Source organism: Rattus norvegicus, chromosome 2, assembly GCF_036323735.1.
Source record: "Rattus norvegicus strain BN/NHsdMcwi chromosome 2, GRCr8, whole genome shotgun sequence".
In the NCBI taxonomy this organism is placed as follows: domain Eukaryota; kingdom Metazoa; phylum Chordata; class Mammalia; order Rodentia; family Muridae; genus Rattus; species Rattus norvegicus.
In genome coordinates, this window is record NC_086020.1 from 229,923,159 (window position 1) to 229,937,347 (window position 14,189).

Consider the following 14,189-nt stretch of genomic DNA (forward strand, 5'->3'; position numbering starts at 1 on the left):
CTATGTGACCCGGCATGCATCCGTTGGTCAGGATTTAGTATCATGCGACCTATCAGCAACTCAGTTAGTGGTCACCACACCTGAGCCCAGACAAGCAAATCCACCATCTGGCCCTAATTCTGGCCCTAATTTGTCATCGTCTCTCTAGAGCCCAACTGAACATGTGAGTGCGCTCACAGCCAGACAGTGACTGTGAAAATCTCATGTTTAAGGATCTATAGTGTCGAGCCTAGACTTTGTCTGTGGTGGGATAATATGACATATTAAGTTGAAGTTGTGTGGAGAAACAGAATCATGGTTGTATCAACAGAGAATGACTGAGGAAAATGATGAGAGATCCCGTGTGTGTATGTGCATGTATGTGTCTGTACACGCATGTGCACAGGGAGTCAGGCAGGAGAGTCTCCACTTCCAGGAGGCAACTTCATCATCCTTCTCATTACACATTTTTCAGAGATGTTCTAATCTCTTCAGCCTCCCTTCCACATGCCCTTGTTGGAGTTGGGTCTCTAACGCTTTGCAAACAGTGGGATCTTATCTTAATGAATTCATATTCCATGACAAAGCTAAAGGGATACAAATGCCGACTTTAACCAACACTGACACACCAAGGGCAGGTTACTACTCATCTCTCTACCATATCTGAGACAACTAAGGACAGGATGTTTTGTGGGTCCATGATCCTGGGGCTGTCATACGTGATCAGCCTCTGTCCAGACCACAAGCCTTTCCCCTGGATGCTGGTCTGCCTTTCATTTCTGAGATCTTACAGGTTCCAGAATGGAGGAAGGGTTTCAAGTCTTCTGTGGGGGGACATGTCACAGGGTGCTGAGAGGAAAGTCTCAATGCTGCACCCCCCCCAAGCCCTATAGCAAGTCAGCAGCTGCATTACGCTATCAATGAGTATACACCAGCGTCTGGCTGAAGAACATGGCTGAAGAACCTGCCCACACCAGCAGTTCACACTTCCTGCCAAGGCCTGTGTTTTCAGCTGCACCCATGTGGTTTCTCCCTGGGCTTTGACTGACAATCACAAGAGCACTCAGGAAAAGTGAAAAGGAGACAGCACTAGAAACTGAGAGAAAGACGGCAGAAAGCTGACAGTGGGCTAGCCTCAGGCATGCTGAGGGAAGAGGTAGCTTGAAGTTTAATGACCTAGAAACCGCAAGTCAGTGTCTGCAGGCAACTCTCATAACGCCACAGAGTAACTCTCGTTGCATTTGTTTTAGAGGTAAAAAAATCTCATAACGCCACAGAATAACTGTGGTTGCATTTGTTTTAGAGGTAAAAATCTCATAACGCCACAGAGTAACTGTTGTTGCATTTGTTTTAGAGATAAAGAAAACTGAGGCTTGGAGAGAGTGAGTCAGTTGCCAAAGTGGAGGATCACACACCTGAGGTTCTCAGTTTCCTTCCACTTTAGCCCTGGTCTGCTTTCCACCCAACGTTTCTCAACCTCTTAACTGTCAGGCAAACAGTGCCAGCAAGTCTGGCCCTAACTATAATAACACATAAACGGTTACTTTATTTGTGAGCCCCAAATGAACCATTTAGAGACCCATGGCATCACTGCTAATAAGCATATAAGGCCAGCTACATATTTTCTCACTGGCACACGTTTCCTGAACTCACCCATCTTTTTTTTGGTTCTTTTTTTCGGAGCTGGGGACCGAACCCAGGGCCTTGCGCTTCCTAGGTAAGCGCTCTACCACTGAGCTAAATCCCCAGCCCCTCTCACCCATCTTTTAAGACCTTCCTTCCTTCCGTGCCTTCTCTTTACTTCCCTCCTCCACCACTGGGGTGATTCCTCTGGACACAGGCCAAATGAGGAAGAGTTTATAGTAAGCAAGGATCACTGAACTGGGTCTGAAAGACCCTGTTCTGCAAGTGCTGGTTTCATTCATCTGATTTCGGCGTCCACTGAATCTCAGAAACCTGTAACATTACAGAGGGAAGATGGAAATTCCTTATGTAAAGATAACCCATATGAATAATGAGGCCAGCATTTTTACAGACTGAATGGACATCAGTTATGCCATTTCATACCTCAGCGGCTCTCTGGGTCTTTAAAAATGCAGCGCACGGCCACAGGCCAACGCTGGTTCTCGGCTGTATCTTTTAATCCAGCCCGAGAGTTAGTGTGTGAAAGCCGCACATTTGACAGGGGACATCAGAGGTTCAGGAACATTTGGGAAAAGAAGGCAGTGGGCTGACATGAATGTTCAGGAAACAAGGCATGTAAAGAAAGCCCATCTGGTGTTGCTACCCACCCCCCAAACCAATGACGGTGAAGGGGAAAGACAGCCCTGGGAATCATGGTGGGAGTCACGTGATCTACACAGCTACCATTTCATGATTAAAGACTTTCCAAGGTCTCTGACAGCATAGCAGCCCAAGCGGAGTGAGTCCAGCTTTCAGGAGCAGCACTCCGGCTCTGAGTAAGATGGCCTCAATCCCAAGCCCTCAAAGTCTTTCAATACCGAGAAGGTTTTAGGAACAGCAAAGTATATAGGCTTGTTGTTCACTTTTCTTGGTTTTGTGATTTAAAAATCCGAGACAAAAACAATGGAAAGAAGGAAGGGTCTGTTTTAGCTCACAGTGGGATGGTACAGTCTGTCACAGTGGGAAAGACATGGGGCAGGAGTATGGGCCGCTGGCCACATTTTATCCGCTGTTAAGAAGAATGGAGATATAAACATGGGTGCTCAGCTGGCTTTCCCTCTTTTATACACCCTAGGATCCCAGCCCATGGAATAGTGCCTCCCACAATTAGAGTGTGGCACAGGGAGCCTTCCATTGACCACACAGCTCCGTGACAACAGATAGGTCACCTAAGTCTCCTTTCTTCGTTTATCAAGTTCACTCAGTGAGCACTCCTTCAGCCTACTGTGTCACTGCAAGCTCTTCTTGGTACCAGAACGCAGAGCCCTGCCCCTGTAGAACAGCCTCTGTGACCCCAAACCTTCAAGCAAAGCTTGACTCATAATTATAGGTCTTGGCTGGTAGTGGGGAGTTTGTGGCACCCTTAAGGAGGCTCAGTGGACAAGAGAGGTCTCGTTAAGAGAACCAGATGCACTTTCAAGGTCATCGCATATCCTACTCAGCAGCCAGTGAAGGCATGAAGGTCTAGTGGTGGAAATCAGCTGCTATAGCAGAATTTTGGGAGAATCATGGTTCTGGCACAAATTTTGGCGTGGTGGCACCTAGGCTTTGAAGTAGTCTTTTGTCAGTGACTGCTCCCTGAAATTTTATGGTATTGTTTCTTTGAAGGATTCTCAGAGCCTTTGCATAAGTTAGTCTCGAGACATTCCTGGCCAACCAGGAAGTCTGGTATGGCTGGGGATTCCTTAAGGTGATGGTGGTTCTTTCAAGACAACCATCAGATAAAAGGTTTTGATATGTGGAAATTGACTTGCTAAAAGTGCCTTACGTGTAACAATACAAAGAGCCAGGAAGCTGCTAGCATTCAGTCCTTGAGAGGCTTAGCCCCAAGCTCCTTGCGAAGCCTACACTTACCCTGCAGAATCTCTCTTTCTTCAGTCAGTCCTTCTGTCTAACCCAGAATACTGACATTGGGCGTCAGGCTAGCTCAGTCGGTAGAGCACTGGACTCTTAATCCCAGAGTTCTGGGTTCAAGTCCCATTTTAGGCACCGAATGTCAGTGTTGTAGGACCATTGATCAGAGGAGAGTTTAGACAAGAAGCCTCAGCGCTGACAAACGCCTGATCTTGTCACCAAGGGTGTCAATTTGTCTGGTTATTTGAGGCTAGATGTTCAGAGTCGCATGCGTCCTATGGCCGAGGACCCCAGTATAATGCTGGGGTTCTGCATTCACGTGACTGGTTGCTCTCAGGAACACAACTTGGACATTTTGTAAAAGTCTTATTAATAGCATGTTTGTGTGCATAGGTGGGGTGAGGGGAATAACCAGAAGGTACTAAATTGATCAAGTTTACAAATCCCAAGTTAGATTGCCCGGGATCAAATGCCTCAGTTTCTCCATATTTAAACTAGAGATAAGTGTCTTAGCCAGGGTTTCTATTCCTGCACAAAACATCATGACCGACAAGCAAGTTGGGGAGGAAAGGGTTTATTCAGCTCACACTTCCACACTGCTGTTCATCACCAAAGGAACTCAAACAGGTCAGGAAGCAAGAGCTGATGCAGAGGCCACGGAGGGGTGTTACTTACTGGTTTGCTTCCCCTGGCTTGCTCAGCCTGCTCTCTTATAGAACCCAGGACCACCGGCTCAGGGACGGCACCACCCACAATGGGTCCTCCCACCTTGACCACTAATTGAGAAGATGTCTTACAGCTGGATCCCATGACAACTCCAGCTGGTGTCAAGTTGATACACAAAACCAGCCAGTACAATAAGCAAGGCTGAGTAATAGGAATGAAATGAGCTAGAATATAATCTAGCCACTAGACTGTCATGTAATGACCGCCATACTCTGTCTTACCAAAGGGTAGCATGGCTATCTTGGGGGCTGGAAACAACCTCCAAGGAGTGCCATTTAAGCTGTAGCTTGAAGGATGGGGGACAGTGGAGAGGCTTCTGTTCCAAGTGGCAGAATGGCTAGAGGGTGACTTTGAGGAAAATGCTGGCATAACTTTGTGTTGTTGTTTGTACCCCCACCCCATACACCTTTGGGTACAATGCCGGGTGGAGGCACTGAGCCGATCTCTGTGCCTTCCCTGCAGAAGGATTCTGCTGGGTGAGAGGGGAAAGGCAGAGAGCTTGCATAAGCAGAAGAGCTGCGGTGCCAGCCGCTGGGAAGCAGTGGCTAAGTACCTAGGACATGACTTATTAATGGATTCACGGCACAGGTGGCTCTGGAAAGATGAGGTACTTGTTACCATCCTCCTGTAGGGACAGAAGGATGTTTTAGTGTAGGCAGGGCCCAGGATGCACAGAAAAATGCTAGCATGGCACGCTTAGCATGAGTAGGGAGTTTGAGGTTTCTGGACCAGGCAGAGGGGTGCGGCTGGAATGTGAGGCTAGCTGGGTACTCCCAGAGGGCTTCAGAAGGGAGGTTAAAGGTGGGGATGTGGGGTTGGGGATTTAACTCAGTGGTAGAGCGCTTGCCTAGCAACTGCAAGGCCCTGGGTTCGGTCCCCAGCTCCGGGGGGAAAAAAAAAGAGCCTCCCCCCACCCCATCCCCAAGGTGGGGATGCTCTCCTGGACAGAGCGGAGGACGTGTGTCTGGTTTCAGTGTGAAGAGATGAATTGGAGGCGAGTACGGCAGAACGCAGAGGAATTAGGAGTCGGCTGCTAAAGTCCAGTTGTGACAACTTGAGGGATTGAGCCATAAAAACAACAGTGGGGCAGGAGAGATGAATCCAGAGGCATCTCCTGCAGCCCAGAGGTGGAGTGAGGGATAATCCTGGGTCCTGATGGGGCTATCGAATAGATGGCAAAACATTTCACAGTGTGGGGCAAGGGTGACAAATGGTTGCTGTGTTGGTTATCTACTGCTGTGTAAAAAATTACCCCCAACTTAGTGGAGTAAAACAAGCACATATTTTCTTACGGTTTCTGTGGGTCAGGAATCCTGGCTGGGATTCTCTTGTCTAGAGTCTGTGAGAAGGCCACAGTTTGGGTGTCTGTGGTCTTACCACGGTAGGGCCACGTTAATCACAAGTCTCTGAGGCAGCAGCCTGGAGTTGCCACAATCATTCGCTTCCTGTTGTGACCTCCTAGCGAAGGTTCCACAGCCTTTCAGAACAGCACCACTGGCTGGGGACCAAACGTATCACCTGTCAGAAAACATTTCACATTCAAACTAGAGGTAGACGGCAAGCAGGTGGTCCTCGGGAGGGAGAAAGAGTGCACAGACGGGATGGATCCGTGGAGTGCTCGGGGGCAGCAACGGCAAGACCAGATAGAAGACCAAGACTTCTGATTGGTGTTTAGCAAACACCAGACCATTCTTTCGGTTCAAGGGGCAGCCCCTCACCCCACCCCTCACCCCACTGGCCTCAGGACCCCAAGATTTCTGTGTGGTTCACCACAGTTCCTCAGGTTCCATATTTTTCTGATTCTCTTCTAAGCTTAGCTAAACTAAAACGTCCAGTTCACCAAATAGGCATTAACGTGCATTTTTTTTTTGACAAAAAGAAGACAAACAAATGACTTCATTCTTTTTGTGACCTAATCTTAGACATCTTGTGGTTGTTGTTGTATTCTGTTAATTAGAAAAGAGCCACAGTGGCCGGGGGTGGCAGACACCTTTAGTCCCAGCACTTGGGAGGCAGAGGCAGGCAGATCTCTGGGGGTTTGAGGCCAGCCTGGTCTACAGAGCGAATTCCAGGATAGCCAGCCAGGGTTACATAGAAAAACCCCATCCGGGAGGCGGGGGAGGAGAGAGGGAGAGAGAGAGAAAGGGAGAGAGGAAGGGAGGAAGAGAGGGAGAGAGGAAGAGAGGAACAGAAGGAGAGAGGGATAGAGAGAGAGGGACAGAGGGACAGAGGGATGGAGGGACAGAGGGAGAGAGGGACAGAGGGAGAGAAAGAATTCAGTCCACACTCAAGAGGAGCACAGGCAAGGCTGTGCCACTAGAGGACAAGAAGGGTGACTGGGACTATCTGTGTGGCTATGCTAGGATGTTTGCTTTCAGGGACGCTATCTATTCAGTCTGGCTAGCAAAAGACAACTAGGACTTCTTCCTTTTCTTTCGTATTTTGAGACAGGGATTCATGTAGCTCAGGCTGGCACTGAATTCACTACATCGCCAAGGATACATGGAATTTCTGTTCCTCTGGCCTCTACCTCCCAAGTGCTTGGAACACAGGCATGGGCCACACTCCCCGTTTGTGCAGGGTTGAGAATCAGAGCCAGAGCTGTGTGAACGCCAGGGAAGTATCTACCAACTGAGTTACATCTGCAAGCCTCGTCCAAATACTTTATGTGGTGATTTCCAATTTGTAAACATTGGCCCTTAAGTTATATAAAAAAAGTTATAATGGTTTTAGTCAGATAAAACATCCCAAGCACAGATCTTGAAAATCTGCTGTGAGGTTTTTGGCATAGGAGCCGTACCAGAAGGGGCAGGACTGGAGAGTAGAGAGCAGAGGCCTTGATGTGTGTATAGCAGAGCGAATCACTGTGAAGACCGCAGGAGCTTGACAAACGGAAATGCCAATCATTTGATCGAGGTATCAGTATTCATATAAAATCTGCAGTCACACTGATGAAAATGACTTGTTTTCATTAAAGGCAAGCCTTTGAGCCCTGATCTGACAGCTACACGTCTACATAAAAGGAGACACATTGACATCCACGTCTCTGATTTCAATTGGACAGGAGGGTCCCTGCTTGCTGAAAGAACGGAAAGACAATTGAGCCTTCTTAGGCAGGAGACGGTGCTTCATTGCGACAGGAAAACGGTGTTTTGCTTTGGAGAGACTTGCTGAAGAAGGGAGAGTTACTGACAGGATCAGAGCTCCCCGTATGTCAGAAGAGCTGCCTCAGCTGCTCTCTGGCCCGTGTTAGGGAAGATTAGGAGCTGTTTCCACACAAATACCTGAGCATTAGCTGACTCGGAGGAATGTGCTGGGAAAACAAGCTGGCTCTCAAGTGTGTCAGAGAGCTGGGATGCAGCGTGGGCTTTCATCAACAGCGCACACACCTCAGTGAAAACTAATTCGTATGCACTCACCGGAAGGCTTTGTAAGCAAGAAAACTTCACGGAAATCCTCCTCGCCGCTTCAGTCAGCAAATTCATCTGGTACATACATGTGTTAGCTGCTGGAGTCACAGTGGGGACAGCCAAGGTCACTCTGCCCCAGTGCTACTGGGCAAGACAGGTATTCTTTCAATAAGAATAAGATGACTCGGATATCTGTTTAGTGGGAGCAAGCAGAGGTGATATGGGAACTTCGCCTCAAAGTGACCCACCACAGGCCAGTGACTTGGAAAGGCATTCAGAGAACCACAAGGTGCTGGGAACTTCAGACTATTTACTAAGTGGTAATGTAGAACACACACACACACACAAACACACACACACAAACACACACACACACACACATGCACAAACACAAACACACACACAAACACACACACACAAACACACACACACGCACAAACACACACACAAACACACACACATACACACACAAACACACACACACATACACATACAAACACACACACAAACACACACACATACACACACAAACACACACACAAACACACACAAACACACACACATATACACACACATATATACACACACACACGCATAAACACACACACAAACACACACACATACACACGCACAAACACACACACAAACACACACACATACACACACAAACACACACACAAACACACACACATACACATACAAACACACACACAAACACACACACATACACACACAAACACACACACAAACACACACAAACACACACACATATACACACACATATACACACACACGCATAAACACACACACAAACACACACACATACACACACAAACACACACACAAACACACACACATACACATACAAACACACACACAAACACACACACATACACACACAAACACACACACAAACACACACAAACACACACACATATACACACACATATACACACACACACATAAACACACACACAAACACACACACATACACACACAAACACACACACAAACACACACACATATACACACACATATATACACACACACACGCACAAACACACACACACACACACACGTTTCCACACTCAACATTGAGTTCTCTTTTACCATTCAAATTGTTCTAGTCTGTCCTCAAAAAGAAACTCATCTCACATTTACTGTAAAACCATAAAGTAAGCAGTAAGCCTTTCTTTGAATATTAGTAGTGCCGAGTCCCTTTGGCCCTAAACCAAACCCTGTGTCTTCATCTCCCTTATGATGCCGTACAGAAGAAATCAGAAGAGGTGGGCCCATGACAAGGCACAGATGTGGGGACCCTTCCAGGCTGCTGGTGAAGTAAGTCTGTGACTGTACCGGGAAGATCATGGCAGTTCATTAGTTAAGCACAGAGTTACCCATGGCTCAGAAGTTCCCTTGCTGGGTGTGCAGACAAGAAAAATGAGATCACATATCCACACAAAATGTCTACGTGTGTATTCATCCATAATATTTTGGACAGTGATGAAGTAGAGACAATTTAAGTGTCTATCAGTCGTTGAAAAGTATAAACACATCGGAATATAGCAGTACAAGGGGATGCTACTTACCCATACACAACAACAGAAAACAGTATGGCGGAGCCTCAAAAATCTGAGAGTAGACTGTACATAACATTGTTGGGTACACACCTGAAGGACCATAATTCAGCACACCGCCGCCATGCTTGCTCAGTGTTTATGATTAAACATGTAGCCTTCTTTATTGCTGCATATATTCAGGATGGCCAGGGAACGGAGCCAGCCTAGACGTCCATCAAGAGATGACCTGACAAAGAAAATATCATACACTGTACAATGGAGTTTTATACAGCCTTAAAGAAAAATGGTCTCGGGGCTGGAGAGATGGCTCAGTGGTTAAGAGCACTGACTGCTCTTCCAGAGGTCCTGAGTTCAAATCCCAGCAACTACGTGGTGGCTCACAAACCCTCTGTAATGGGATCTGATGCCCTCTTCTGTGTGTCTGAAGACAGCTACAGTGTACTCATAGACATTAAAACCAAACCAAACCAAACCAAACCAAACCAAACCAAACCAAACCAAACCAAACCAAACCAGGTTTGGATGCGGCTACTTCATGTTTCTCTCGTGGGTGGGACCTAGATTTAAAATGTATGTGTGCATAAAAAGAAAAAAGCGTGGGAAGGAAACTCGGTTTTCTAAGTACATCTCCAAGGGTGTTTTGGCATATGGCATCAAAGTCAGGCGCCTTATCCTACAGGACGGCGTAAGGTGTCACAATAGGCAAAGATGGAGAATCCTGACCAGCGTGGCTATGGGTCACCATGCCCAGGTCTCCTGCTGCCATTGCTGTGTTCACTGTGGGCAGACAATGATGTGAGTCGTGTGGAGAAACCAACTCACGCAACAGATAGTGAGCTATCCTGAGCATGTTTTGTAGATAGGAGGATGCTTTTTTTAAAAAATTCATCAGGAATTTGAGAAAAATTACCAAGATGGGGCACAAACGTCAGGCTGGAACGAAAATCTTTGGAAGAGAAAGAGGAGCCGTTCAACACGTCTAGCGTGAATGACATATGCAGAAAGATGAAAATCTAATTTCGCGAACATTTGGGGGGGGAAATAATGGCTTAGGTTAAAGAAGCGGGGGACAGTATTTCAGTTATTAAAACCAGGAATACAAAATGAAAGGTAGACCAATCATAATACCATGAAAGTGATTACAGTGGCGGAATTCAAGAACACGGTCAGGTGTCCTTTACCGACACAGGCGTGCCTGCTCGGGAATCTCGATTCAGCCTCACGCACGCCATCTCCCCGTCACAGCCACGCCTTTCCTGTTGATAAACAAAGCTTTGAGTTCACTTTGCGTCTCTGCCTTCTATTTTCACTTTGGAGTTATTTCTGGGTGGTACACCCTCCCCGTGTGTTAGGACCCGGCATCCAGATGCGCACATATAAGGCTATTTATCATCGCTTACGAACGCTCATTTTCAGCGAAAGGATTGTAGCCACGCCCTAGTCGCTGGCAATGGGAGGCACAGGTTGATTGGCAGAGTCTCAGCCCTGCGGTGAGGACTCCTAGCGCACCTGCTGGCTGTCTGATTTCGTTGGCTCCTGCTTGCTCGTTTGCTGGTAGCCAACAAGACAGTTGCTCTAACCCTGCATCTCTTGTCACATATGCTTGGGGACAGCCACAGGGACACGCACGTATTCTTTACTCCAGACGCATTCTTTTCACGTCCTTTCATTTTGCTTGATCTGAAAACCGAAAGACTGCTTGTGAATAAGCTCCCTTTTCCTCCACGTGATTGTGTGGCTTGTATCCGAATTGTTTCAATGCCCGGCGTGTATATATCATCGTGTTCCTGTGACGATTCTTTGATTTTTCACACTTTCAGTGCGTACGCCTACGCCATTCTTAGAAGGGTTAAAGGCAATATAAAACGTGGCATACTGATACTCGCCACCTGTGGTTGAGGCTTGAGGACATTGTGACAAGGAAGGCAAAGCAGTTCAGGATATGACAGATGGTTTGATTCCATTATAATGAAATCTCTACAATAGGAAACCTATAGCCAGGCAGTAGCTTAGGGACTGTGCAGGGATGTGTGAAGACTGGCTAGCTGTGAGGAGGGTCCTCGCTAAAAGGTCTAGGCTTTCTAGTAAAAATGATGAAAACGGCCTGAAATTGTGACCCAGGTCTCACGGTTTGGATCAGATTTCCTGCCAGAATTTCTAAAACTTAGTTCCCAGGGTGGAGCTGCTGGGAGGTGTGGAGACCAGGGGAGGTGTGTGTGACTTTGTAAGAGAACCACCGGGTGATGCCCCTGAATGGGATCACGAGGACCCTGCTCATGTTTCTCTTTGCTTTCTGGCTTATGGTGTAGGTGTCTTCCCCACACCACCTTCATGTGATGCCCTCTTCAGAATTCCGTAGCGTGAGGATCCCTCATCAGCTAGAGAGCCATGAGCCAAAATTCACATTTCTCTTTATCAGTTAATCTCCTCAGGTATTTCATTATCGTGACAAAAAGCATACTAAGACCCTGAGTATAATAGCACATTGATTCATACATTTTAAATAGTTGCTTTCACGGTTCCTGTACTTTATCCCACTGATAGCTACCATTAGCAAGGAAGAATACCACAGCACCATCCCCCTCGTCCTTCCTAACAGGCTGGGAAGATGCTGATACAGTCTTGCCCCTTTTGCTTTTGGGCTTCCCTTGACCTGAAATATTTTTTTCTGCCTCAACAAATATCAGGAATGCTTAATACTGTTGTTTTTCCTTAAAAACGTGCATGCCCGGGCCTTTCGTAACATGCACTGTTTTTAATTTAGAAATCCCTTACTTTTAATTTGGCCTGGATTTATTATGCTTTACTTTTCCCAGTGATAACCCAAGACCCATGTTTTCAGATTTCCACCACTGCATTTTAAGCATTTCCTTGTATTTATATCCCAACCTTCTTCTGGGGCTCTAACCTTGCCACTTCTCCATTCATCTCCAGGATTCAGACTCCTGGGGTGGTTGATACCTCACCAGCCAGCCACAGCTCTACTGGTGCGCCTGTCCTGGGGCTGGGGCAAGGCACTGGGGATCAGCCGTGGCTGATCTGAGAATTCAGAGCTGAACCAGTGACAGCAAATATTTTAGCTGTCAGGAAAGGCTGTTGGATGAAAGTTAATATTGGTGTTCATACAAAGGCATGGTTTAAGAATTATATCGATTAAAGATTACAAAACCACACGACAGCTTACTCTGTTTCTCCACCAACGAGATAAATTAAAATGCTTACCTCTTAGTGAAGTAGTTTCTGAGTTGGGAAGGAACTGCAGGTTAGAGGATCCACATGTCTCCTGTGTTTAGCTTTTTTAATGCATCTGGATTGTGAGTGCACAGCTCCCTCCCTACTAACTTAATACATGGCTTCATATTAAGTTGTCTACATTTTTATAAACACACACAAGATTGGGGGCGGGTGGGAACTCAGCCAGGAGTAAGCAAGGAGCTCATGGAGAAAATCTACTCAGTTTCCAAAATCGTGCTGGAACTTACTTGCAGAGAGAACAACCACATGTGGATTATGGACGGTTAGCTATGTAATCCCCAAAGAGCAAAGCGCTGGTTAATTATTCCTGCTTGGGGGAGAGGAAGAGGGGAGGGGGAGGGGAAAGGGAGGGGGGAGGGAGAGGGGGAGAGGAGACTATTTACTGCCTGTTTCAGAGTTCCCTGGACTTTACATATATTATCTCAAATCCTTACAATGAAGTTACAAGGTGGGCATTATCACTCACAATTTCTAGGTGAGAAAGCTGAAGGGTAGAAACTCTGAGTCATGTGTCCAGGCCCTGGAGATGTTACAGGTAGGACCCCACCCCCATCCCTCCCCCAGTGCAGGAAAGAGGGGCATGAGAAAGGAACTCAATGTGCAGCCCAGACTATCATCGACCTTGGTTTCCTTCCGCTTCAGCCTCCGGCATGCTAAGAGCAACAGTCATGCACTACCCTACTCCACACCCACAAAACCACACCTTCCTAGATCTGGCTTACCTGGTTCACAACCTCACCTCCTCTGTTCATTCACTCACCTACTGGGTCCTGGCTGTCATAAACAAAACGCTGTCCGGAGGGTGGGACCTGGAACAATACAGGAAATGAGAAACACGTTTGAGATTAGTGCCGTGAATATAAATAATTCTGATGGCAAAGGATGAAAGAATGTTAGGAGACGCCAACACCTATCTGGAAAACAATAATTTTCTGAAACCAGCCTCCCCAGGCAGTGGGGACAGCCTGCCAAGAGATCCCCTGGGTCTCCAGTTCAGTTGTGGCTGTGACATCTTCCTCCACGTATGCTGGGCTGCTTTTGAAGTTACTCTAAAAAAGAATGGCTTCTCTTTGATATGTAAAGTTCAAAGTGACTTTGTTAGGCTAACCGTTGAATAACAGCTCGCAGGTGAAAAGAACTCTGGGTTCGTTGGTAAACTGTGGCTTCCATCCAAATCCCAAATATTTAGATAATATCAGGAAATCACAACATGGCAAAGTAGCCACAAAGGGGATGGACCTCCTTGGAGTCCGGAAAGGGACTTTGATGCCCTTGGTTTCCTTGTAAAATCGGCATTTAATTCAGGCCAAGACAAATAACAGAGAACTATTATTCATCTTTTGGTCAGGTTTTTTAGTCATGCAGGCAAAATATCAACAAGAGATCTCTTGAGGAGAGATCTCGCTAGTGTTGATTCTTTGTTTATCACACAATTGTCTTCGTTGCTGTTTTATTGTCATCATCATCAGCATCCACGCATTCATGAAAAAAGCCTTCCCCATGCCCCCCACACTTACACTGTCATGTTGAGAAAGTTCTTGCCTTCGAGGGTTAGGAACGGGGATGTTTTCTAAGTTATCGCTTGCAGTAGAGTGAGGAGGGGCTGTTAGAAGAGGCTGACTCCGGAAAGGTTCTATGGTAGGGGATGTAGTTGGGACCACAAAGATGTTCACACTTGAACCCCCCAAACTTGTGAAGAGTT

The 14,189-nt window shown here is 46.7% G+C and overlaps 1 long non-coding RNA gene across 6 annotated transcripts in view; it reads right to left on the reverse strand.

Moving 5' to 3' along the window:
- LOC102547266 (uncharacterized) overlaps positions 1 to 14,189 on the reverse strand; it is a 33,064-nt gene that overhangs the window by 11,199 nt on the left and 7,676 nt on the right. The window contains exons 2-4 of one of the 6 annotated variants that reach the window (XR_005501341.2): positions 9,323 to 13,296; positions 7,662 to 7,844; positions 4,075 to 5,760 (exon numbers count right to left, since the gene is read on the reverse strand). This is a non-coding gene — a long non-coding RNA (uncharacterized LOC102547266). Of the gene's footprint in view, positions 1 to 4,074; positions 13,297 to 14,189 lie in introns of those variants that run through there. The other 5 variants (XR_010064462.1, XR_010064460.1, XR_005501340.2 and 2 more) reach the window with 5 other exon arrangements.